Raw genomic sequence first — 25,742 nt, 5'->3', positions numbered from 1 at the left:
CTCTAGCTTGTTAAAGTAGTGAGTTTGCTATAAAATTATTTAAATTGGCTGGCAGTTCTGGCAAAAAATTAAGCCGTATACCCATGCTGTTTTGTCACAGAGTTTGACAGGTTTTTTGGCCAGCCCACAATTTCAGATATTTTCAGTGGACTTGTCACACTAAAAAGGGATCAGCAATGCTGCTTTACCAGGTGTTAACAATTAAAAGTTAATTAAGTAACATCCAGGCATCCATGAAAACAAATTTATTAACATTAAGGAGTTACAAGTTAGCAAGGATTAGCTCGCTAGTTCTACCTAAAGATAATAACCATATATATATATATACATATATTATATAGCATGTCTGACTGAGAGTTTCTGAAAAAAATTAAAACGTACAGCTCTGCAATCACTTCCAACATAAGATGATAGACAGAAACTACCCAGCAGTACGTTTGTAGGTTACTGTAGTTGGTATGTTAGCATAGCATACAAACATAACAGTGAGCTGGAGATGACCGCTAACTTTTTCCACCGATAAAAGTAACGTGAGGTTCCTGATGGTTAAGACAAATGCAATGCATGGCAGGATCGTAAACGACCAATTAAGTCAGAGTACTCTGAAGCGTAGTATTAAGAGAGCTGACCAAAAATTAAACCATACTACATAATAATTTCTGTCTTTCATCAATTGGATCCCATTCCTATAAGACTGTTAAAAACGTTGTACCATTAAGTAATGCTTCAGTTTTAAATTGGAACAATTAATCTGTTAACAGGATATGTGCAACAACCTTTCACAGTGGCTGCAAACAGGGAAATGAATCATGTCTGTGTTTTCCTGAATTTCAGTTCTACCACGTTGGCAGCTTACTCAAAAGTGGAAGCCAGTTTGCACCATTTCAATTCAACATGAAACTTTAATGTGGTTTAGACCTCCAGTCACCACAGTCCAAAATGACTTGTTCAAGGCTACAAAGTTTTTCAAGTACAAGTGTTTCAGCTACAGTTGTGATTACACAAAGAAATTAATGGCTCATGCACTGCAGTAATGAGCTAAGGCTTTAGAGCAGGCCATTATTATTCCCATTGGAGAGGCTCGGTAACAGAAGATGTGATTTAGGGGAAGGTTATTTGGTGTTGGGGAGATGAGTCAGCCATTCCCAACTTTTACATTGTACAGGGTTACTCAGAACCCTTTTTTGTACGTAAACAAAACCAGTAAGTGAAAGAAAAAGTAACAAGCGAGAGGTTCAAATGGGACCCAAACCAGGATCTCCATCTCAGGATCTCTGTCAGACATGGGTGAGACACAGAATCCAAGCAGAGGAAAAGGTGAGTCTAAAACGTAATAATTTAAATTATATTAAAAATTTACTTTACAATATAAAGTGCTTTTTGATAATTGTGACTGAGTCCTAAATAAATAAAAACTGTAGCTGAAACTGAATTTAAATGTAGGCCTGGTTGATTGTAATATATTTAATGTAACCAAGACATGCATAATTGGATTACAAAAAAGTGAATATATTCCACTCTCATTACATTTAAATATTACTTACATTGTCTCTTTAACATATGACAGATGACAAATATTAAAATATTATTTATGATATATATACACGACACTGATGTTTTATGTGATAAATTGCCCTGTAAGTGCCAATTGTGGAAGATGAAATTCTCCCAAGGTGCCGAAAGTAAAGACATTTAAAAAATATTATGTTAAAAGTTTCAGTACTGATTTATCATTTTTTACTCAAGTAATGGTAAAAGACATACAGACTCTGAAATGTACTCAAAGTTAAAATAAGTTTTTTCAGGGACATTTCCACCAGCTATTTTTTTAAAGCTAACTAAACCTCATGTTTTATTTATAATAAAATAATAATACAATGAAATATAAACATCATTTTTAAAAACTGAATGAACTGACAAAACTTAAACATCCTTTTTGTAAAACACAAGCAGAGAAAAAAAACACTTCTTTTTTAAAGAAAAAAGGTCATTGCGTTGTAGGCCACTGACTGCCTCCAAACCTAATTATCTTTGGCTGACATGGTTCATTTCCATGTCTGATACCCTTTATGTAACCTAACACTGACCATGAGCCCCACAGCTGCTCTGCACCAGTCCAGTACTCCATACGTACTGGTGCAACATGCCATAAGCTCCCTTTCTATACAACATTTGAAGAACATGCAAGTTAATATAGTTCAATCTCTGATGTATCACAATATGAAAAAAAATAACTTCACGTCTTGTACAGATCCAGTGTCTGACAAACTCTAAAAAGAATGAGGACCTAATATTTAAGCTTTAAATTTGGGGTTTATCAAATGTCACTTTGCAGTCCTTAACTTTAAAATATAACATTTCTCTTTGTGAAGTTCTCTCTCATTCTTTTTTCTCCCTGTGAAACACACTAGCTGTTCGTTTAGCTAGCAGACACACAGTGCAGCAATCTGAACACAAATTGTTTTGTTTTGAACAGATTGTTTGCTGATATTTGTTGATAAATGTTTTGAAATGTTTGTTGAATTTAAAATTATCTGTAACTTTGAAATAAGTTACTTCCTTTATGCTTGCTTCTCTTCTGTAGCACTAGCTTTATGCTGAAATATTGTACAAGTTATGGGCATCTGCTCAAAAATTACAGTTTTTGCCCATTTAATCCCTGATTATTGCACTATAAATGCTGTATAAATTGTTTTTTTGTTTTTTGTTGTTATGTTTTGTTTTTTGCTTCTTAAATCTCATTGTGTGTTATAAACCCTGGAAATGGATAGACAATCAGGATTTTGTTTTATGTGTTACTTTTCCTGCCATTTAGGTTTAAATTGATTTGATGTCTAGAATTTGAATATGAATATGAATATGTTGAGTGACTAACAATTTCCCTCAAATGCATTAAACCAAAAGTAATGAGCCTGTTGTGAAAATTCAGAATGGAGATATGTATCAGCCACCCGGACAGCTGCAGCAACAATCGGTTTGCATAACCAAAGAATTTCTGCACAAACTGTCAGAAACCGTCTCAGGGAAGCTCATCTGCATGCTCGTCGTCCTCATCAGGGTCGTCATCGTAACCGACTTGAGTGGGCAAACACTCACATCGATTTGGCACGTTGGAGAGGCATTCTGTTCACAGATGAGTCCCGGTTTTCACTGTTTAGGGCAGATAGCAGACAGCGTGTGTGGCGTCGTGTGCGTGAGTGGTTTGCTGATGTCAGCGTTGTGGATCGAGTGGCCCATGGTGGCGGTGGGATTCTGGCATGAGCAGGCGTATGCTATGGACAACGAACACAGGTGTATTTTCTTGATGGCATTTTACCGTACCGTGACAAGATTCTGAGGCCCATTGTTAAGCCATTCATGCACGACCATCACCTCATGTTGCAGCATGATAACGCACGGCTCCATATTGCAAGGATCTGTAGGCAATTCCTGGAAGCTGAAAACATCCCAGTTCTTGCATGGCCAGCATACTCACCAGACATATCACCCAATGAGCATGTTTGGGATGCTCTGGATGGGTGTTCCAGTTCCTGCCAATATTCAGCAACTTCACACAACTATTGAAGAGGAGTGGACCAACATTCCACAGGCCACGGTCAACAACCTGATCAACTCTATGCGACGGAGATGTGTTGCCCTGCGTGAGGCAAACTGACTGCTTTTCTGTCCCTCTTTGTTGTTGCATGCTGGAAAGTGGTTCTGACACTCACTAGTCCTCAACCTCCTTTCTATCACTTAGCGTACATTCTCAGCTTACTCCTCGCCCTTTCACTCCTAGCATTCAGTGCAATCCTCATCCATGTAGTGGAGGTGGCTGATGTTAGGTTCATTCTTTAGTCAGTATTAGTTGCCAGTCTTGTTGATGATCTGGCTTAAATGATTCAGACCTATGCAAAACAGCAGTGAGGACAGAGCGTCTCCTGGATAATTTCCACTTGTGATGGCAGCTTGCAGAATTGGCTTGAAGTTGTCCTCTAGTGTTGTTCACCACATCCCCACTGAGTTCCTGATGAAGGCTCTTAGGGTCCCATTGAGCTTGTACAGTCTGAGGCATTCCAGGATCCATGTGTGAGGCATTGATCATAGGCTTTCTTGTAGTCAGTCCAGATGGTGAACAGGTTAGTCAGCCTGGTCTTACAATCTCAAGTGTCCAACTGTTCATGTTTGATTCCCTTTCTTGGATGTCTGCCACTGTGACAGTTAGTGGATCCTGTTCAGGGAGGTTATTATGGTCTGCTCTTAGATCCACTAGCCACTGTTGTTGTGTGTTGCATACCTCTCCCATATGGTCTTCCAGTATTGTTCCATCTCCAGCCTTGTTGGGGATTTTCTGTTATTGTTCTCCTATCACAGAGTACACCTTCGATGGTTGAATGGAAAACAGCTGATCTATTTTCCTGCCTTCTGTCTCTCTGGTATACCACTTCAAGTGGCTGAGCAAGGGTGTAACTTTGTTTGGTCAGGTACACGCAACTTGTAGTAGTGTAGGCACCCTTTTTTCATCACACCTTTCTGCAGTTCCAATAGTTCTCCAGAAACTTTCCTGCTGCCTTGGTCTTTGCCTCTAGTCTCCTTTTTTATGGAGGGCACTGCTCCTTGTAGATCAATTGGTTGGTTTCTTGATGACTGGAGTAGGGATTGTCCATGATGGTGCAAACACCTTTTCTAGTAGACTCCCAGAGGGTACTTCACGTAGTCTTGATAGTCGGTCATGGAGGGTGTATGTTTCTTTAATGTACGACCTGTTTCTGGGGTTTGATACTTAATCTTGGAGGGTGGGGATGAAGACAGCTTTCCCCTGACCTGACGTCCTGTTATGTATTTTATATACAGTTAAAGGAACAATTATTCCTCAGAGTATAGCCTCAATTCAGTTAAACGTTTGGGATACTGATCTGGTCAGTTAGGAGCTGAATCAGTTCCAGCTTCTCTGTGTATATATAGTATATATTATTAGTATATATTATTCTCAGTGCTGTCAATAGATAAAATTTTAAAAAAATTAATCTCAAAATTTTCTGTAATTAATCGTGATTAATAGAAATTACTTGATCAATAGCCTGGTTACAATAACAATGATTTTTTTCAACTTCATATTTAAGCTTCTAACAGACATTTATGCAATATAATGAACTAAATGCAGAACAAACACAAAGAATTTATGCTTAAATTCAAAGATAATTTGAATAGTTTTCTTCAATCTTCTAACACAGGTTCTCTCCTGTGAAATACAACTTTTTAAAAAAAACCTATACACTAATAGGTAAGTATACACTAATATATAATATATTATTAGTGCTGTCAAACAATTAAAATGTTTAATCAGATTTGTCACAGGGTTACAGTGGATTAATTTTGATTCATCACAATTAAATATCATTCATTTTTATTCTATATTAATCACATTTCATTTTGCATGAGCAAACAGACTAGGGAAAAAAAGGGGAAATATAAGCACTTACTTCCAGTGCTCCCCGTGCGTGGCAGCCTGTTACAGCAGCTCAGCTCATTCTGAGCTTCTTTCTTATCTCCTCTTTATTTTTCTCATAATTTTTTGTAACTAAAGTTTTAGCAATTAGATTCTGCAATCATGGAGTACCGTTTTGTGCTAGTCTTGGTTGTCTTTCTCCATTTTTTTCCACCTTTTTCACCCATGTCTGGGAACCCAGCACATGGATCCTTTGTTTACAGTAGGGATCAGCTGTTAGCGCTGCGTCCCGCAGCGGAGCTGCCGGCGGACAGGCACGACATTCCCAGCGAGCTGAGGAGGAAAAGACGTGGGTGTCGTGCTGGGAGGGAGCGCCTTCGCCCAAGAAGGAAGCATTATAGACCATCTCTCCCTTCTGCAATCACTGGAAATGTAAGATCGCTGCCCAATAAGATGGATGAGCTCACGTTGCTAACCTGGTCACAGAGGGAATACCGGTAATGTAGCATCATGCTAACGGAGTCCTGGCTAACATCGCTAACTATGGACACAAGCGTGATTGTACCTGGATTTCAGCTGCTACGGGCGGACAGGACGAGAGAAAGCAGGAGGAGGAAAGGAGGGGGATTGGCAGTGTTTGTGAATGACAGAGGGTGTAACCCCAGACACATCACTGTGAAAGAGAAACTCTGTAGCAGAGACATTGAACTGTTAGCTGTTAGCATGTGTCCGTACTACCTCCCCCGGCGTACTTCCCCCCCCCTCAGCCAACGCGGATTCAGCCTGTTACTCTCTCCACTCTGTGGTCAGCAGACTGCAAACGCAATCTCCGAGAGCCCTTCTCCTAACATCATGGGACTTTAATCATGTCTCACTGGACTCCACACTGCTCACCTTCACCCAGTATGTGACCTGCCCAACCACAGACAATAAAACACTGGATTTACTGTACACCAATGCAGAAGAGGCATACAGCTCATCACTTCTCCCTCCGCTGCGGAGATCTGATCACAACCTGGTGCACCTTGTCCCTGGTTATGAGCCCTTAGTGCGCAGGGAGCCACCAGCCGACCGCACAGTACAGAGATGGTCAGAGGAGAGCGAGGAGGCTCTTAAGGATTGTTTTGAGTCGACTGTGTGGGAGGTGATCTGTGTTGACCACGGACAGGACATCGACAGCCTTGTGACCTGCAATACGGACTATATTAACTTCTGTGTGGATAACACTGCACCCACCAGGACTGTGCGGAGTTTCTCCAACAACAAACTGTGGATTACCCCAGAAATTAAAGCGTCCTCAAGCAGAAGAGGGGGGCCTTCAAATCCAGAGACAAGGAGGAGTTGAAAAGGGTGCAGAGAGAGCTGAGGGGACTGATAAGGAATGGGAAGGACAGCTACAGGCAGAAGATGGAGAACCAGCTTCAGCAAAACAACGTTGGTGAAGTCTGGAGAGGCCTCAGAACCATCTCGGGCCACAAACAGCAGAACTCTCTGCCTGGGAGGGATGTGAGGTGGGCAAATGAACTGAATCATTTCTTCAACAGATTTGATTCATATATGAGACAGTCTCCAATATGGGCTGCAGACTTAACCACCCCCACTGCTGCTGCTCCACCTCTGACACCTCAGACCCTTCACACCTCCTCTACCCACCCTGCTCACTCCTCCCCACCCCCAACAACAGCATCCAATACACACTCAACACAAGGCTCCAGCCTGACTCTCTCAAACACACAGGTTAGGAGGGAACTGAGGAGGATTAAAGCCAAGAAGGCAGCGGGTCCAGATGGCATCAGCACAAGGGTCTTCAGGTTCTGTGCAGACCAACTGTGTGGGGTGATGGAGCACCTCTTCAACCTGAGCCTGAGGCTGGAGAGAGTCCCACAGCTCTGGAAAACCTCCTGTGTTGTACCAGTGCCAAAGACTTCACCCCCTAAGGACTTCAACAGCTACAGGCCAGTGGCTCTGACATCCCACCTGATGAAAACCCTGGAGCGGCTGGTCCTGGCTAAGTTTCGGACCTGGTGAGCTCATCACTGGACCCACTTCAGTTGGCCTACCAGCCTGTAATTGGAGCGGATCATTCACCTCCTACTTCATTCCCTCGCTCACCTGGAGACCGCTGGGAGCACTGTGAGGATCATGTTCTTTGATTTCTCCAGTGCCTTCAACACCATTCTTCCCTCAGTTCTGAAGGACAAGCTGGAGAACTCAGGAGTGGACCATCACCTCACTACCTGGATTCTGGACTACCTCACTGACCAACCACAGTGTGTGAGAATTCAGGGCTGTGTGTTGGACAGGGTTGTCTGCAAAAGGGAATGGTTCTGGCACCGTTCCTCTTCACCATCTACACGGCAGACTTCTCCCACAGCTCCACCCAGTGCTTCCTGCAGGAGTTCTCTGACCACTTGCCAATAGTCGGCCTCATCACTGATGGGGACGACAGGGAGTACAGAGAACTGACCCATGGTTTCACCACGTGGTGATCAGTTGACAGCTTAGCCCATCTCTTTACCCGAGTGTCCAAAACATATGGCCTTGGGTCTGGTGATACGATTACAAAATTGATCATCAAGCTGCAGCCTAGTGTGTCCTGGGGCCACGTGCACTTATGGACACTCTTATGTTCGAACATGGTGTTCTTTATGGTCAAACTGTGGTTTGCACAGAAGTTTAATGACAAAACATTGCTCGGTTCAGATCCAGGAGGCCGTTCCTCCCCATCATACCCATCCAGGTCTCACTGCCATTGCCCACTTGAGCACTGAAGTCTCCCAGTAGGACAACAGAGTCCCCCAGGCGGGGCACCCAGCGAACATCACAAAACAGACATTAGTGATAGGTTAGGCTTTAGAGGGTTAAAAGCCGGAGAGCAGTCAGTCAAATGCTGGAGTCATTCATATGTATATTAGGTCGTTACCTAGGAATTCTGGAGGGAGGGGAGTGGGGGTGAGTGATTGAGGGGGTTTGGGAGTGGAGTGTTTCAGTTTGCCATCTTAGGGAGAAATCAACACATGTCCTTTGTATGTCCTTTGTTGCTGACATTTATTGATGAAAACAGTACAAAAAACCAACCATTTGTACACATATTTACAAATAATGATAAAAAGTGAGTGAGTACATTTCAACATTTTCAGCAATCACTCACAATCCTGGCACTGCCACGGTATCTGTCGTCTGCATTTACCACATGTGTACCTGTAGCAGTGAACACATCGCACAGTGGCCTGATTTTTCTTGCATTTGTTTTTGACCTGACACGTGGCTCTTTTTCCAGGGCTCGGTGTGGAGGGTTCTGCCCGAAGCAACTGATCTTTTCTTGCCTTCTTCGCAGCTACATGAGAGTGAGCCACCTCTGTTGCAAGCGCCACCAGGAAGTCCACCCGTCTTTCCTTCGTCCCGGTGCATGCTTGATACAGCACATGTGCATTCAGTGCTGCCATGTCAATCATGTTATAAAACACGGCGACTGGCCAGCGCCGTGTTCCTTTGCGGACAGTGTACTCCCGAACCATCTGGTCCATCACATCCACGCCACACTTTGTTTTGTTGTAAAGGGTGACAGTGTTTGGCTTCCTTTTGGTGGTGTTATCAGTCTGAACCACGCTGTGCATGCTGCTAAGAATATAGACTGTCTTCTTCCGTTTGGCCGCATACGCCGTCAGCGTGGCAGCAGAGGTTGAAAACACCTAAGAAATAAGATAAATTGTTATTTTCATAGCCCTTTTACACACAATGAAACACATAAACATAGAACCACAAAAGACCTGCAACATACCTGAGTGGTGAATACATTGCGATCTGTCTGTCTAGTGGATTGAGGAATTTCCCTGCGAATCCTGTTGACTGTGCCGAGGATGGTGGTTTTCCGTCTAAGAAGTTTTTGTGCCAGTGAAAGCGATGTGAAAAAATTGTCCGTGGTAACATTTCTGCCCTTGTCTAGGAATGGTTCCATCAGCCTCATTACTACATTTTCAGAAAGTCTCTCCCCAGTGGGACGACTGGGGTCCTTGCCAAGATATGGGAAGACATTGCAAATGTACTTGGATTTTAGGTCGCAAGCCCCCCAAAACTTGATCCCAAACTTGTCCGGTTTACTTGCAATATACTGCAGGAAACAGCACCGAGTCTTTGATGGGAAAAGCTGTTCATCAACGGTGATATGTAGACCAGGGTTGTAGCACGTGATGCAGTTGGTGACAAATGATCCCCACACACTGGAAATTGCAGCGAACTTATCAGTCTTTGCTCGATCACTGCGGGTGGACTTGTCATCAAAGCGTAGGTGTTGCATGATGTTTTGGAAGCGGTTTCGTGCCATAGTTCCAATTATCTGTGGGTTTCCCAGGTTTGCTGACCAGCAGTCATTTAGAGATGGAACCCTGTTAACCCCCGCAAGATGACAATTGCAATAAATGCCATTAGTTCAGGGAGGTCCATGAACCAATGAACATGCTCCATGCACCACTCAGCAGGCCATTTGTAAATATGTGTACAAATGGTTGGTTTTTTGTACTGTTTTTATCAATAAATCTCAGCAACAAAGGACATACACCCATGTGTGTTGATTTCTCCCTAAGATGGCAAACTGAAACACTCCAAGTTGGTGACTTTTGGAGATTTATTTCCCTGGATGATTGAGAATGCATCAAGATGAAACACAAAAGGAAGTTCACAGCTTTTAGCAGCTCCCCCACCCCCTCAATCACTCACCCCCACTCCCCTCCCTCCAGAATTCCTAGGTAACGACCTAATATACATATGAATGACTAGCCAATTTAGCTTCCACTTCCACCATTTGACTGCTCTCGGGTTTTATAGGTAGAAAGGTAGAAGCCTGGGGATGCTAGTGTTAAAGGCCTACAAACAAAAGCCTACAAACAACATAATTTCACATCCACATTTTATATACAGACTGTGTTCAAAGTGGGGTTGATCACATGTTTGATCACATGAAAGAAGCTGAGTGGTCACATTGTATTTATGACCACATGTTTTTATTCATGTAGGAGCATCATCTGTTTTGGAGGTGGCTGCTCTGGGTCAACCTTTCAGTTTAGGGATGCTCTATGATGCACGGAGAGGGAAACTCATCCCAGGTAAAATGTGATTTGTTGTTCAAGCAATCAGCCGTATGGCCAGCAAAAACCCACACTAATTTGTTTCTTAAATGACCTATCTACTTATAGGGTAAGTAGATGCATCAAAGAAATATTTATCATAGCAGCAATGAAATATTAATGACCATTTAATGAAAATACTGTATGAAGAAAATAATAGTTTAAATGAAAAGGGTGAGTAACAAAAGGAGCAAAAAAAACCCTTTAAAGAACAGACAACCTTAAGATTAATTCATTTGGAAATCTCTGAAAGAACAGAATAGATTCTGTCTCAAAAAAACCATTAACAGAATAAAAACTTTGAAGCATGTTTTTTGCAGAGTAAAAACCATGAGATTTCTAACTCTCTAGAGCTTTATGAGTGTTACAGTTTCACTAAAACTGTTTTGAAATTAAGTTTTACATTTTTTAGTACATTTCAAATACAATTTTAATCTATTTCGTTTCTAAACTTTCTAAAGAATTTTTTTTTCCATTTTGTGGATTTCGTGTCTTAAAGGTGTCACACTGTGGAATAATAAAACTCTGCAGAAGAAGCCAGTGGAGCATAATCAGCACAGCAGTGAATTTCACATCAATTTAACGGATTCCATTGAAAAAAAGTCGGCACTGCTGGATGTTAATGGTTCTCTGAAGGCCAGTTTCCTGGGTGGGCTCATTGAAGTTGAAGGATCAGCCAAGTATCTGAATGATAGGAAGAAATCACATCATCAGTGTCGAGTCACACTTCATTACAAAGCTACCACTAAATTCAAACAGCTGATGTTGACTCCTGATGAAACCAAAAACTCTCAAGAAGCAAAAAATGTGAAACGTTTGGCGACACATGTAGTCACAGGAATCCTTTATGGAGCAAATGCTTTCTTTGTGTTTGACAGTGAGAAGCTAGATGATAGCAGCATTCAGGTAATCCAGGATAGCATACAAGCTATCCTAATAAAAAAGATCACCTCATTTAATGTTGAGGGGAAAGTTGACATCAAGCTGAGTGATGAAGAAAAAGCTGTGACTGATAAATTCACCTGCAAGTTCTATGGAGACTTCATCCTTGAAAGCAACCCTGCAACATTTGAAGATGCAGTGAAGACCTACATCCAACTTCCAAAACTACTGGGAGAAAACAGAGAAAACTGTGTTCCACTGAAGGTCACACTGATGCCTCTGAAGAAATTCCATCCAAAAGCTGCTTACATGATAAGCAATGGATTTATTAGTAAGGCTGAAGATACCTTACAGGAGCTTCATAACCTTGACATAAGATGCAATGATCTGCTGGAGGACAGAGTGGTGAGAAGCTTTCCACAGATACAAGAAAAGTTGAGCAGATTCAAGAAGCTCTGTGAGTATTTCAGATCTTCACTCCAGGAAACAATGGCTGAGAAACTTCCCTCCATCAGGGCAGGTGAGGAAGATGAGCAGGAATTAGTGAAAGTGTTTTATGACAGAGACAAGTCACCGTTCAGTCAGGAGAGATTAACCAAGTGGATCAAAGATGAAGAGAGAGAAGTCACCATCATCAGGTACTTTGTAGACATGATGGAGGGAACAAAGATCATCTCAGATCAGTCTGAGCTGGACAGAGAGGTGTTTAAACCAGGAGTAGAGGAAGTTCTCTGCTTTGTTTTCACCTCCCTGAAATCCATTGACCCATATCTGCAGAACATGTCTGACTACTTGGAGAAAAAGAAACTGGAAGGTACTGATGGTAACACTCCACCTACCCAGGACCAATGGTACCGCTCAGATGAAGCGATAAAGCAGATGACAGAAAAGGCCGAAGTTGTCCATGACCTTGCCAAAGCTCTGAAGAACAACAACAGTTTCCGTTTCCTAGTAGCAGCCATTTCAAATGATAATTACAAGGGAGGAAGTATCTACCACTACAGGAAGAACTTCCTGATCACTGAGAATTTCTCAGGGCGTATATCAATGATGTGGAAAATGAAATGGATAGGAGAGATCTGATGTGGTGTAAGTACTTACAAAATAATATTCTTCCAGGTTCATAGTGTAAAATTTTTAACATGAAATTGCTGATTATTTTAATATATAGGGTCACATTTTTCTCAGGTGGCTGCTAAAACAGTAATTATGTACAGAAAAATATTTCAAGTCAGACTGGTTTCTGCTATTGATATTGTCCATAAACTGTCCTTAAATATATGCCTTTTTAAAATAATTAAAATCTTAACTTCTTAAAATATCTTAAACTTCTCTCATTTCTGTGAAATTTGTCTTTGAGTAAAAACCTTTTCATGCATGTCGAAAGAGTTTTCAGGGGTTCCAAAATCAAACTGTAAAAACCAATCTACTTGATGCAGAAAAATAATGTACGTCAAGAACAATTAATCTGACAGAGTTATAAAGAGCAAAAGTAAGGAAAAGTATTCCTAAGTAATAAAGTTGGTAAAGTTTTAAAATAACTCCAACTGAATGAGACATGAAGCAACTCCAGGTGAGGGACAAGTTCCAGCTCCAAGTGGAAGAGTTTAAGTATCTAATTCAATTCAAGGTTCAAGGTTCAAGGTTCTTTATTTGTCACATGCATAGTTATACAAGTATAACACACAGTGAAATGTAGCCTGACACGCTCCTCGACATGTGCAAAAATTGGGGGGGGGGGGGTGTAGAGGAAGAACATTATATATATATATATATATATATATATATATATATATATATATATATATATATATATATATATATATATATATATATATAGTATATACACTGGGTGAATGTGCAGTAGTAGCAGCAAGCAGGTGAATTCTGTACATTAATATGAATAGACATCTGACTATTTTACAGGATAGACAATATAAACATATTTTAAATTAAAGGAATTGAAATGTACATTGTGCCTTGGTTTAGTGTCTGGAAGAGTCCTGACTCAGTCAATTATAGATGATGTGAGAGGGCGGGTGTGTGTGTTTAGGGCCCGGATGGCTTGGGGATAGAAGCTCCTCTTGAGTCTCTCTGTCCTTGCCCGGAAGATGCGGAACCTTCTACCAGATTGCAGAAGTTGGAACAGTTTGTTGCCAGGATGGGACGGGTCCTTCAGTATCTGCGCTGCTCTAGTCCAGCATCTCCTGGTGTAGGTGTCCTGAAGCGGGGGGAGAGCAATCCTGCAGCAGCGTTCTGCTGTACGGATCACTCTCTGGAGAGCTTTTTGGTCCTTCACACAGCTGTTCCCAAACCACGATGTCATGTTCTGTGTGAGGATGCTCTCCACAGCGCCTGTATAGAAAATCCTGAGGATCTTTGGAGAGACCCTGAACTTCCTCAGTTGTCGTAGGTGATACAGGCGCTGCCTAGCCTTTTTGGTCTGGACCTGAATGTGGGCAGCCCATGTCAGGTCTGAGGAGATGTGGACACCAAGATACTTGAAGGACTGCACCCTCTCCACTGGAGCTCCATTGATGATAATGGGCTTGTAGTTAGGGCTGCTCGATTATGGCAAAAATGATAATCACGATTATTTTCACTGAAATTGAGATCACGATTATTTGACGATATTTATTTAACCCTTTAAGACCTACTATAGAACCAAGTCCACCAGAGCTTATATTATTTTTTTACATGCTGTAGTGCCATTTGTGGGAGCATTTCAAGTTGCTATACATCAATACAACTGTTATAGCCCATATTTTAATAATATGTATGCATTAAGTCCATAGTAATTACATAAATTGCAAAAAAGTGCAATAAACTACAAAAAAAATTGAAAATCGCTTTTGTTTTGTTTACATATATTTCTACTTGGAGAAATTTAAGAGGTTTATCCCTCAAAACTTTAAATACAATAAAGTTGCAAAAATAGTCCCACCACAGGAACTTTATTTTGAGTGTCTTCATAGTTTTATTTTGGAGATACAGCAATTTTTATATACTGCAGGAAAAACAAAAAACAATCCTATGATGCAAATTTGCAAAGAAAACAGCATGTGCATCATTTCACTGTGGGAAGTGTTACGAACAGCTGATAGGAACGGCAAAGCGTGTTTCTGGAATATTATGTTTTTGTTCCTGCAAGTGCTTTTTATGCAATTTTTGCAAAGCTATATGTGGAAGGAAACCGTGACCGAGGACAAGCTGATGGCATCAGATGTAAGTACAACTCCTCCGGTTTCATATGCAAAACAAATTATTGCGCTAGCTTACACGGTTCAGGTTCTACAGGGATTTAACAATAGTTACGCAAAACGGAGCATGCAGCTCTGACCGGCTTTAAAGGGTTAACAATGACTTTAAAAAAATAATATAACATAGTGTGCAACACCACTGAAGTTTTTTTTTTTTAAACTCTCTTTTCAACCAACGGCAGTCACTCTCCAAATAACTTCTGCTTAGCTTTCTGAGCTTCCCTCGGGTCCTCTTAATCAGCGGTCTCCAACCTTTTTTGCGCCACGGACCGGTTTATGCCCGACAATATTTTCACGGACCGGCCTTTAAGGTGTCGCGGATAAATGAGGGAGGGGCTAATAATCGGCTCAGTCATTTTTAATGATCGTTGAAAGCCCAGATCGTAATCGTGATTAAAATTCGATTAATTGAGCAGCCCTACTTGTAGTCTCTGTGCTGACCCCTTCTGAAGTCCACCACCAGCTCCTTGGTCTTGCTGACGTTCAGCTGGAGGTGGTTGTCCTGGCACCACGATGCCAGATTCTTCACTTCATCCATGTAGGCCGCCTCATCATTGTTGGAGATGGCACCCAACACCACTGTGTCGTCAGCAAACTTCACAATGGTGTTGGAGCCATGGGTGGCCACACAGTCTGAAGTGTAGAGGGAGTAGAGCAGTGGCGAGAGGACACATCCCTGAGGTGCTCCTGTGTTGATGGTGATGCTGTTCAATTCAATTCAATTTTATTTATACTGCGCCAAATCACAACAATAGTCGCCTCAAGGTGTTTTATATTGTAAGCTAGACCCTAAAATAACACATAAAGAGAATAAACCCAACAATCATATGACCCCCTATGAGCAGCACTTTGGCGACAGTGGGAAGGAAAAACTCCCTTTTAACAGGAAGAAACCTCCAGCAGAACCAGCCTCAGGGAGGGGCGGGGCTCCACCCCTCCCACTCACAGCAGATTGAATTCTTTTTCAGTCACCACTCTCTTCCCCTTGAGGACACTCTCTACCACTTCATCCAAGTTAAACCATAATTCCTCTCACTTTTCAAACTGACATCCACCATGTGGGACATGCACAGTGACAACATTCAACACCCCTACTTCGATTTCCAGCTTCAAACTCATGATCCTGGCTGGCACTCCCTTCAGCCACACTGTACATAGTCACATACTCTTCCTTCAAAATGACTCGTATTCCATTTCTTTACATTTACATCCCTTTACTAGTCATCGGCCCTGCATTTAAAGTATCTACTTTCCCCTCCAAACTCCTCCCTTTCCTTCTCTCTTGTTGCCTCCTAACACACCTTCCACGTTTCCTCTTCTTTTGTCTTTGGCCACCAGTAGCAGTCTCCATTGGTACCTTAATAAATAATAATAATATTAATAAATTTTATTTATGAGCGCCTTTCAAGTCACCCAAGGACACGTTACAATAGGATAAAACACATAGTAAAACAATGGCAGAATAAGAACAATAAAACAAAAGCACAAGATAAAATGAACAAACAGTGGGTTCACAGTGAATATGCAGATTTGAACAGATGGACTTTGAGTTGGGATTTAAACTGGGGGAGAGAACCAGTGTTTCTTATTTCTGGGGGTAGAGAGCTCCACAGCCTGGGAGCAGAGCAGCTGAAAGCTCTGCTTCCCATGGTGCTGAGGCAGAAGGAAGGTACAGCAAGCTGGAATAGAAGGAGAAGATCGAAGTGAGCGGGTAGAACAGGTAGTGGTTAACAGGTCAGAAAGGTAAGGAGGAGCAAGGTTATGAATGGCCTTGAAGGTGAGCAGAAGAAGTTTGAATATTATCACTGTGAGCCAGTGGAGTTCCAGAAGAACAGGTGATGTGCTGGTAGGAGGGGCTCTGGTGATAAGGTGAGCAGCAGAGTTCTGAACCAGTTGAAGCTTATGGAGGGATTTTTGGGGAAGACCATGCAAAAGAGAATTGCAGTAGTCATATGGGAGGTAACGAGACTGTGGACAAGAATGGACGTAGACTGGGTGGAAAGTGAAGGACGTGATCTCTTAATGCTGCGTAGATGGAAGTAGGCGGAACGGGTGAGGTTATTGATGTGAGATTTATGGGAAAGTGAACTGTCTAGGATGACACCAAGGCTCTTAACCTGAGGAGAAGGGAGAACTGAGGAGTCATCAAAATCAAATCAAATCAAATCACTTTTATTGTCACATCACATGTGCAGGCACACTGGCACAGCACATGCGAGTGAAATTCTTGTGTGCGAGCCCCACAAGCAACAGAGATGTGCAAACACAACAACACAAACGAGCAAAATACAAGAATGGCCAACCTGAAACTAATAAATATATGTACAATATATAATAGTGTATGCATTTCTGGATGTGTATACTAAATATTTTCCTACGTGTGTGTGTGTGTGTGTGTGTGTGTGTGTATACATTTTTACAAATTAAATAGTAAAAAAAAAAAAAAAAAAAAAAAATAATAATAATAATAATAATAATAATAAAATATATAAAATATACAGAGTTGAATATGTGCAAAACAAGTGGCATTTATATACAGTGTGTAGTGCATAATGTTGAAGTTCCAGTAGTGAAGCTGAGGTGTCTATGACGTGTTCAGCAGTCTGATGGCCTGGTGGAAGAAGCTGTCTCTCAGTCTGCTGGTACGGGACCGGATGCTGCAGAACCTCCTTCCTGATGGAAGCAGTCTGAACAGTTTATGGCTGGGGTGACTGGAGTCCTTGATGATCCTCCCCGCTTTCCTCAGGCAGCGCTTCCTGTAGATGTCTTGGAGGGAGGGAAGCTCACCTCCAATTATCCGTTCAGAGCACCGCACTACTCTCTGGAGAGCTTTGCAGTTGTAGGCGGTGCTGTTGCCATACCAGGTGGTGATGCATCCAGTGAGGATGCTCTCAATGGCACAGTGATAGAAGGTCCTGAGGATGCGGGGGCTCATGCCGAATCTTTTCAGTCTCCTGAGAAAGAAGAGGCGCTGCTGCGCCTTCTTCACTGTTTTGTTTGTGTGTACTGACCACGTAAGATCCTCAGCCAGATGTACTCCAAGGAACCGGAAGCTGCTCACTCTCTCCACAGCAGCGCCGTTGATGGTGATGGGGGTGTGTACTTCTCTGCACCTCCGGAAGTCCACTATCAACTCCTTTGTCTTTGCGACGTTGAGGGTGAGATGGTTGTCTTGACACCAGTGGGTCAGGGCGCTGACCTCCTCCCTGTAAGCCGTCTCATCACCGTTGGTGATAAGACCCACCACTGTAGTGTCGTCCGCAAACTTCACAATGATGTTGGAGCTGTTAGTGGCTGTGCAGTCGTAGGTGTAGAGTGAGTACAGGAGAGGGCTCAGTACACACCCCTGTGGAGCACCAGTGTTCAGTGTGATGGGGGATGAGGTGATGCTGCCCAGTCTGACCACTTGGCGTCTGTCAGACAGGAAGCTAAGGATCCAGCTGCAGAGGGAGCTGCTCAGTCCTAGATCCTGCAGTTTCCTGTCCAGCTTCGAGGGAACGATGGTATTGAATGCTGAGCTGTAATCTACAAACAGCATCCTCACATTCGTGTCTCTCTTCTCCAGGTGTGACAGGGCAGTGTGTAGTGTCAGGGCTATGGCATCATCAGTGGACCTGTTGTGGCGGTATGCAAACTGTAGAGGGTCCAGTGAGTCGGGTAGTGCAGAGCAGATGAAGTCCCTGACCAGCTACTCAGCTCTTACTCAGCCATCTGATCCTCGTCCTGCCCCAGTGAGGTCATCAGCTTTCGGTTATGGGTCCACTGGGTGGATTCTTTAATGTCACGCGACGGATGGCCCGGTACTGAATAGGACCCAGGCTGCACGGAACCCAGAGCGGAGACGGTAGATGATTTAATAGTTTATTACGGTTAAGTGCAAGGGGAACAAAACAAAGGGAAACGTGGCAAAGACAGAAAATGACGAGACGTGGAGCCTTGGTGTGGCGTGCCAAGGGGAACGTGGCTAGGGCGAGGGAACCGAGGCCTGGGAAGTGGGAAACGGAGCTGAGTGGGGAACAGTCACACTGAGGGAAGAGGATATAGAAGTTAAGCAGGTAGTGAAGGCAGCTCAGAAGTGGCCAGAATAAGAGCAGCAATTCTTACTTTGGCAGTTAGGGACCTGGAGTGTTTGAGAGGGGGGTGATGAAGATCCAGGGGAGGCTGAGTGGCGTGGAAAGGCTGACCTGAGATCCGGGGCTCCAGATGGAGTGGTGATGGCAGGAGGGCAGGCAGGTGAGGCACAGAGGGATTTCCAAAATGATCACTAGATATTCCGAGTCCGGAGGTGGAGTGAGCCAGGGTGGGTACAGCGGACTGTAGCACAAAAGAGTCTTAGTTAGTAAGATGAATCACAGCAAGAACTTGAGACACAAGACCTGTTACCAACATGGGTTGATGACGAACTGGGCAGTGAGTGAACATCGATGTGTGGTTTAAATCCCTCTGGGCTTGATAGCCTGCAATAGGCTCCAGGTGTGCAGGAGCTGGAGTTGGCCCTGCCCAGGGGCGGATCCCAGGTCAGTTCAGGAGCCCTAATGGAAACTCCAGCCACCCGCCGTAGACCATGACACTTAAACTGTGCACAAGTATTCTGAAGTCATCAATATGAAAGATGACGGGAAATGAATCTCTTATTTCATTAAAAGGTAATTCTCTAATGTACCAGAAAAAAACAAGAGGTAGAACCAACTTTTATTTCCAAGTATGTTCTGAGTAGTAAGCTGTCAATTGTAGTGTTATTTATACGAAGAGACAATGAAGTTAGTGCAAACACATATACGTCAAACACACTGAAAACTGAGGCTTTTTCCACTGGTTTGTGTTTATTACTGTATGATTATTGGGAATACATGCTGGGACAAGACAAATTTCAAGCATTTGTTAAATATGACTTTGACATTTAATATTAATCATGCATGTATGCAAACATGCAAGATGATTTCCACTGCCACTTAGAAGTCATGCTTAGCTGGTCTTTGCCTTCCACCGTACCCGACATTCACGATGGGCCAGCCTGGGTAAGTCTCTCTTTGGACCGTGCTGAAGTTGATCCTGTGAATCAGAAGAATCAGAGCACGCAGACACAGAGTAGCTGCTCCCTACATGAAGGACACTGTGATGATGATAAACCTGCTCTCACCTGAACGCAGGGTTAATGCCAATGTTGTCAGGCTGCGGGAAAGCAGGTGTCCCGCCTCCTGTGGCAGGAGGATGGGGGAGGGAAGTCTTTCTGATACTGAGACTGCATCTGGGCTGTTTCCTGTTCGTTTTTTGCTGCTGCTGACATGTGATCACGGGTTGCCTTCTTGCTCATTCCCTCTCACTTCTCTGTCCTCGCGTCTGTTTCCTCTTCCTGTTTATCATGAGGGATGCAGGAGGAGAATGGTGAGATTCCTGTTGTGTGTTACAGCCTGCTGAAGGGTAATCAGAACTTTGCTAAAGGCAGAATTTCATCAACAGTAATCACACTTTCCATAAATAAACTTTCTTACTTTCTTTGATCATACTACATGTATTACACTATTTGCTTTTTCATTTTAATCTTGAGAGAATAATACTTTATACATAAATGAGATGAAATGTTCTTATGAATATAAATCATTTGCTTTGGATGTCGCAGAGCTGTGTGAAGGACACGGGAACACATACACAAATAATTACTGCTGAGGGCAATCCAATCCTGTGTCTGTGAGTAAGAGTGGCAGGAATTTCACTGCACAGCAGAGAAAACAATATTACTCCTCCAGATGCTCTGTGTCTATAACAGCATTTCACATTTAACCTTATATGGTCTTTCTTATGTTCTATTTGAGGTATTAAATACTTTATTACAGTGTTTTTCAGTTTAATGGCAGTGTAGGGTTTTTTTTTTAAATCTAAGCTTTAATCACAAAATCACCTTTATAATCTCTACCATCTCTGCCTTCTCACTCATAGCACACTGCCCAAACCATTTCCAAGACACACACATGCACTGAACAGAAAGCCACAGCCTTGCGTGCACTGTGCCATCATAAATGAGTCTTATCTTTATACAGACATGATGAGTTTACTCTCTAGGGTGAGCCAAGTCTGTTGACCTTTGCCTGGATCTTGGTCTGGGATAGGCCTGAAGCAGAAAGCCTCACGTGATGTGGTCTCCATCTTAGCAGGTGTGTCCGGGTAGAGGAGGAATCCTAAAAAGGGTGAAATGTAGACTGTTGACTCTTGTTCCCCTTTTTTAAACCCACTACTTTGGAGTGATTCCAGTTAGCACAGAACATGTAGCCCAACGCTGTTCACAGTTTCTGAAATCTTTCCAGTTAGGTCTCTTTTTCACAGCTTGTTTACTTTGCATATAAATTCTATAAAATATGCGTAATGGCAGTGACAATTAATCATTCACACAGACCTGATTTTTGTGACAACAAAACAAAGTTTTATTTCTGTCTGTTTATTTAGTGATGTGCACCGAGATTAAAGCGAGATCAGAAATAATGACGGTAATTTTGAATCCTTTTGTTATTTCTTGACTAGGACATTGTTTCTATTTCTGTTTTACTCTTTTCAGTGTTTGAACTTTCTTTCATTTTTGAAAAAAACGATGCAATGTTTTACTGTATTTCTTTCTTTGATCCCACTGGGAGCCGTGAAACTAATGGAGTTATTTGTGCAAGGGGAGGGAGGGAGGGTGGTGTGGGGGGTGATGAGTGCAGTGGTGGGAACAGAGCTTTGCTGACTGATACCTCCATGTTAACCCTGGAAAGACTTGAGAACATTTCCCAGCTTTCATTTTCATCTTCGTTCCCATTTGTGAAGCCTAAGATTCACTCTGTAATTTTAACTTTCTTCACCAGATGCAGAGGGTTTTTGTTTTTTGAAATTAGTTTTGTCATGCCGCTCTCTCCCTTTAAAAAAAAAAAACATTCGAAAAACAAAAAGAAGCACCACGAGATTCAGAGGTTCGGTAGACCTTGTACCGAGACATACTCAGTATGTGGGTTAGGAGAACAACGGATAAAAATTGGGGGAAATTGGATAAAAAGGATAAAAAAAAATAACACTCACATACTGAAAATGCACAACATAGTGGTAAAAGTCTCAGACAAATAGGGTTTAAAATGACATCTTCCGCCAACACCTCAGATTATTGTTGTCATATATTATAGTAAGTGATTTGCAAGCTTGTGAGGAATTTACAATAAACAAAAAAATACCTTAAAAAGGATTGCATCACTTAAGAGTTTTTCCATAAATATAAGACTACCTGCTGAAAAGTGCAGGCTCAAACAAGCCCTCTAATGTGAAAAAAGTAATGCTGGATTCATGTCAAAGACGCAGGGAACATTGCTGAGTTCTAGCCAAATGCCCCAGGGTAACTACTGAATGGGAAACTTGTCATTTTCTCTTCCCCCCTTCTTTTTTCCCATTCCTTTCTTGGCTTGGTGTGTCACTTAACACTGCTGTGGTCAAATTTATTTTGCCATCATCACACTTGGTACTGTGCAGCCACCCTTGCAAGACATTTAAACGCATTAACTTTGGAAACAAGGCTTAGCTCGGCACTTCTAGCTTACGGGTGGTGATATTTTATGCCTGTCTGTCAGCAAGACAAACTACCAAGTCAAGCTTGGTGGACAGGTGAAGCGAATCCAGATCACTTTTATTTTAAATTCAAAAACAGATCGTTGGCTTTAGTGGAGAATGGAGTCTCTGGCCAACTTTCTAGTTTACTTATTACCTAGTTGAATCAGTTTTTAAAAAATGGTCATCCAGCCTTTATTTTAATAATATTACTTATAAAAATTCTCATTTTGGAGCATATTCCCTTTTAAACCTGTCTGACTGAACTCACGGACCAAAGTTTCAGGATTCTGGTACTTCATCTGCTTTATTGTCCCAGCTGGTTACTGCTCTATCTGCCAGCCACCGGTGAACAACAGAACACCATGACTACTGCAGTAAACAAGCTTTAAGAAGCTCTTTGTATAAGCGGGCACACAAACACTCACAGTGCAGAGAAATATAGGAAGTAGAGGGTAACACGGCAGAAAGCTTATGTGTTTTTTTAAAGGAAGGTAAGCATTACAGTCACAATGCCCTCCATTTTAAATTTCATAGTTATTATTCTTGGATTTGGTAGTTTTTTTTTTTAATTAAATTCTGATAGTTTTTTTGTCTTACTTTTTAATGCATCTTTTCTAAAACTTTTTTAGGAGCAGACACCAAAGATTTAGAACATCGGGTGATGCCAGTGATCCAGGAACCAGCAGACAAAATGTTCTTTGAAAATGCCAGCCTGCAGCAACCACGTCGCCACCACGAATTCTTTCTGCGCAGTAGACCCTACAGGGGCGAACCACCAACAGTGGCAGGTAAAGTCCTGCTGCTCCTTCATACCAGCAACAGATAAAGTTACTTATGCTCTCAAATCCTCCACTGTCAGCTTTAATCATCTAAATTAGTGTTTGTAAAAAAAGCTCAGTGGCAAAGGAAAAAAAGAAAGAAAGTTCAAACACTGAAAAGAGTAAAACAGAAATAGAAACAATGTCCTAGTCAAGAAATAACAAAAGGATTCAAAATTACCGTCATTATTTCTGATCTCGCTTTAATCTCGGTGCACATCACTAAATAAACAGACAGAAATAAAACTTTGTTTTGTTGTCACAAAAATCAGGTCTGTGTGAATGATTAATTGTCACTGCCATTAAGCATATTTTATAGAATTTATATGCAAAGTAAACAAGCTGTGAAAAAGAGACCTAACTGGAAAGATTTCAGAAACTGTGAAACTTGTAAAATATGTGTACACACACACACACACACACACACACACACACACACACACACACACACACACACACACACACACGTAGGAAAATATTTAGTATACACATCCAGAAATGCATATACTATTATATATTGTACATATATTTATTAGTTTCAGATGTAGCCATTCTTGTGTTTTGCTTGTTTACATTATTGTATTTTGCACAACTCTGTTGCTTGTGAAGCTCGCACACAAGAATTTCACTCACATGTGCTGTACCAATGTACCTGCACATGTGATGTGACAATAAAAGTGATTTGATTTGATTTGATTTGATTTAACTGGAATCACTCCAAAGTAGTGGGTTAAAAAAGGGGAACAAGAGTCAACAGTCTACGTTTCACCCTTTTTAGGATTCCTCCTCTACCCGGACACACCTGCTAAGATGGAGACCACATCACGTGAGGCTTTCTGCTTCAGGCCTATCCCAGACCAAGATCCAGGCAAAGGTCAACAGACTTGGCTCACCCTAGAGAGTAAACTCATCATGTCTGTATAAAGATAAGACTCATTTATGATGGCACGCAAGGCTGTGGCTTTCTGTTCAGTGCATGTGTGTGTCTTGGAAATGGTTTGGGCAGTGTGCTATGAGTGAGAAGGCAGAGATGGTAGAGATTATAAAGGTGATTTTGTGATTAAAGCTTAGATTAAAAAAAAACCCTACACTGCCATTAAACTGAAAAACACTGTAATAAAGTATTTAATACCTCAAATAGAACATAAGAAAGACCATATAAGGTTAAATGTGAAAATGCTGTTATAGACACAGAGCATCTGGAGGAGTGATATTGTTTTCTCTGCTGTGCAGTGAAATTCCTGCCACTCTTACTCACAGACACAGGATTGGATTGCCCTCAGCAGTAATTATTTGTGTATGTGTTCCCGTGTCCTTCACACAGCTCTGCGACATCCAAAGCAAATGATTTATATTCATAAGAACATTTCATCTCATTTATGTATAAAGTATTATTCTCTCAAGATTAAAATGAAAAAAGCAAATAGTGTAATACATGTAGTATGATCAAGAAAGTAAGAAAGTTTATTTATGGAAAGTGTGATTACTGTTGATGAAATTCTGCCTTTAGCAAAGTTCTGATTACCCTTCAGCAGGCTGTAACACACAACAGGAATCTCACCATTCTCCTCCTGCATCCTCATGATAAACAGGAAGAGGAAACAGACGCGAGGACAGAGAAGTGAGAGGGAATGAGCAAGAAGGCAACCGTGATCACATGTCAGCAGCAGCAAAAAACGAACAGGAAACAGCCCAGATGCAGTCTCAGTATCAGAAAGACTTCCCTCCCCCATCCTCCTGCCACAGGAGGCGGACACCTGCTTTCCCGCAGCCTGACAACATTGGCATTAACCCTGCGTTCAGGTGAGAGCAGGTTTATCATCATCACAGTGTCCTTCATGTAGGGAGCAGCTACTCTGTGTCTGCGTGCTCTGATTCTTCTGATTCACAGGATCAACTTCAGCACGGTCCAAAGAGAGACTTACCCAGGCTGGCCCATCGTGAATGTCGGGTACGGTGGAAGGCAAAGACCAGCTAAGCATGACTTCTAAGCGGCAGTGGAAATCATCTTGCATGTTTGCATACATGCATGATTAATATTAAATGTCAAAGTCATATTTAACAAATGCTTGAAATTTGTCTTGTCCCAGCATGTATTCCCAATAATCATACAGTAATAAACACAAACCAGTGGAAAAAAGCCTCAGTTTTCAGTGTGTTTGACGTATATGTGTTTGCACTAACTTCATTGTCTCTTCGTATAAATAACACTACAATTGACAGCTTACTACTCAGAACATACTTGGAAATAAAAGTCAGTTCTGCCTCTTGTTTTTTTCTGGTACATTAGAGAATTACCTTTTAATGAAATAAGAGATTCATTTCCCGTCATCTTTCATATTGATGACTTCAGAAATACTTGTGCACAGTTTAAGAATCCACCCAGTGACCCATAACCGAAAGCTGATTGACCTCACTGGGCAGGACCGAGGATCAGATGGCTGAGTAAGAGCTGAGTAAGCATTTGATTCAAATTCCTGAGTTGCATGTATATGGAAAAAGGAGTAAATGTGTTTGAATACTGAGTTTTCTTCCCTCAAGTATAAATCTTGCACAACACATCATTACCAACTCTGAAAACAGGGGTCACATGAGGCTACACTGGAAAACTACCCAACTTGGGAAATCTTAAACATGTTGCAACACTTTGACAAACAGTAACACC

At 41.9% G+C, this 25,742-nt stretch overlaps 2 pseudogenes; one reads left to right on the top strand and one right to left on the bottom strand.

Moving 5' to 3' along the window:
- The window catches only part of LOC113030932 (BUD13 homolog), a 9,582-nt pseudogene extending 6,516 nt beyond the window's left edge, over positions 1–3,066 (bottom strand).
- Positions 3,067–3,496: 430 nt separating this feature from the next.
- On the top strand, positions 3,497–12,560 carry LOC113030931 (neoverrucotoxin subunit alpha-like; annotated as a pseudogene).
- Positions 12,561–25,742: the final 13,182 nt, after the last annotated feature.

This window comes from Astatotilapia calliptera, chromosome 10 (assembly GCF_900246225.1).
Source record: "Astatotilapia calliptera chromosome 10, fAstCal1.2, whole genome shotgun sequence".
Lineage (NCBI taxonomy): Eukaryota > Metazoa > Chordata > Actinopteri > Cichliformes > Cichlidae > Astatotilapia > Astatotilapia calliptera.
This window is presented reverse-complemented; position numbering and strand designations above follow the sequence as displayed.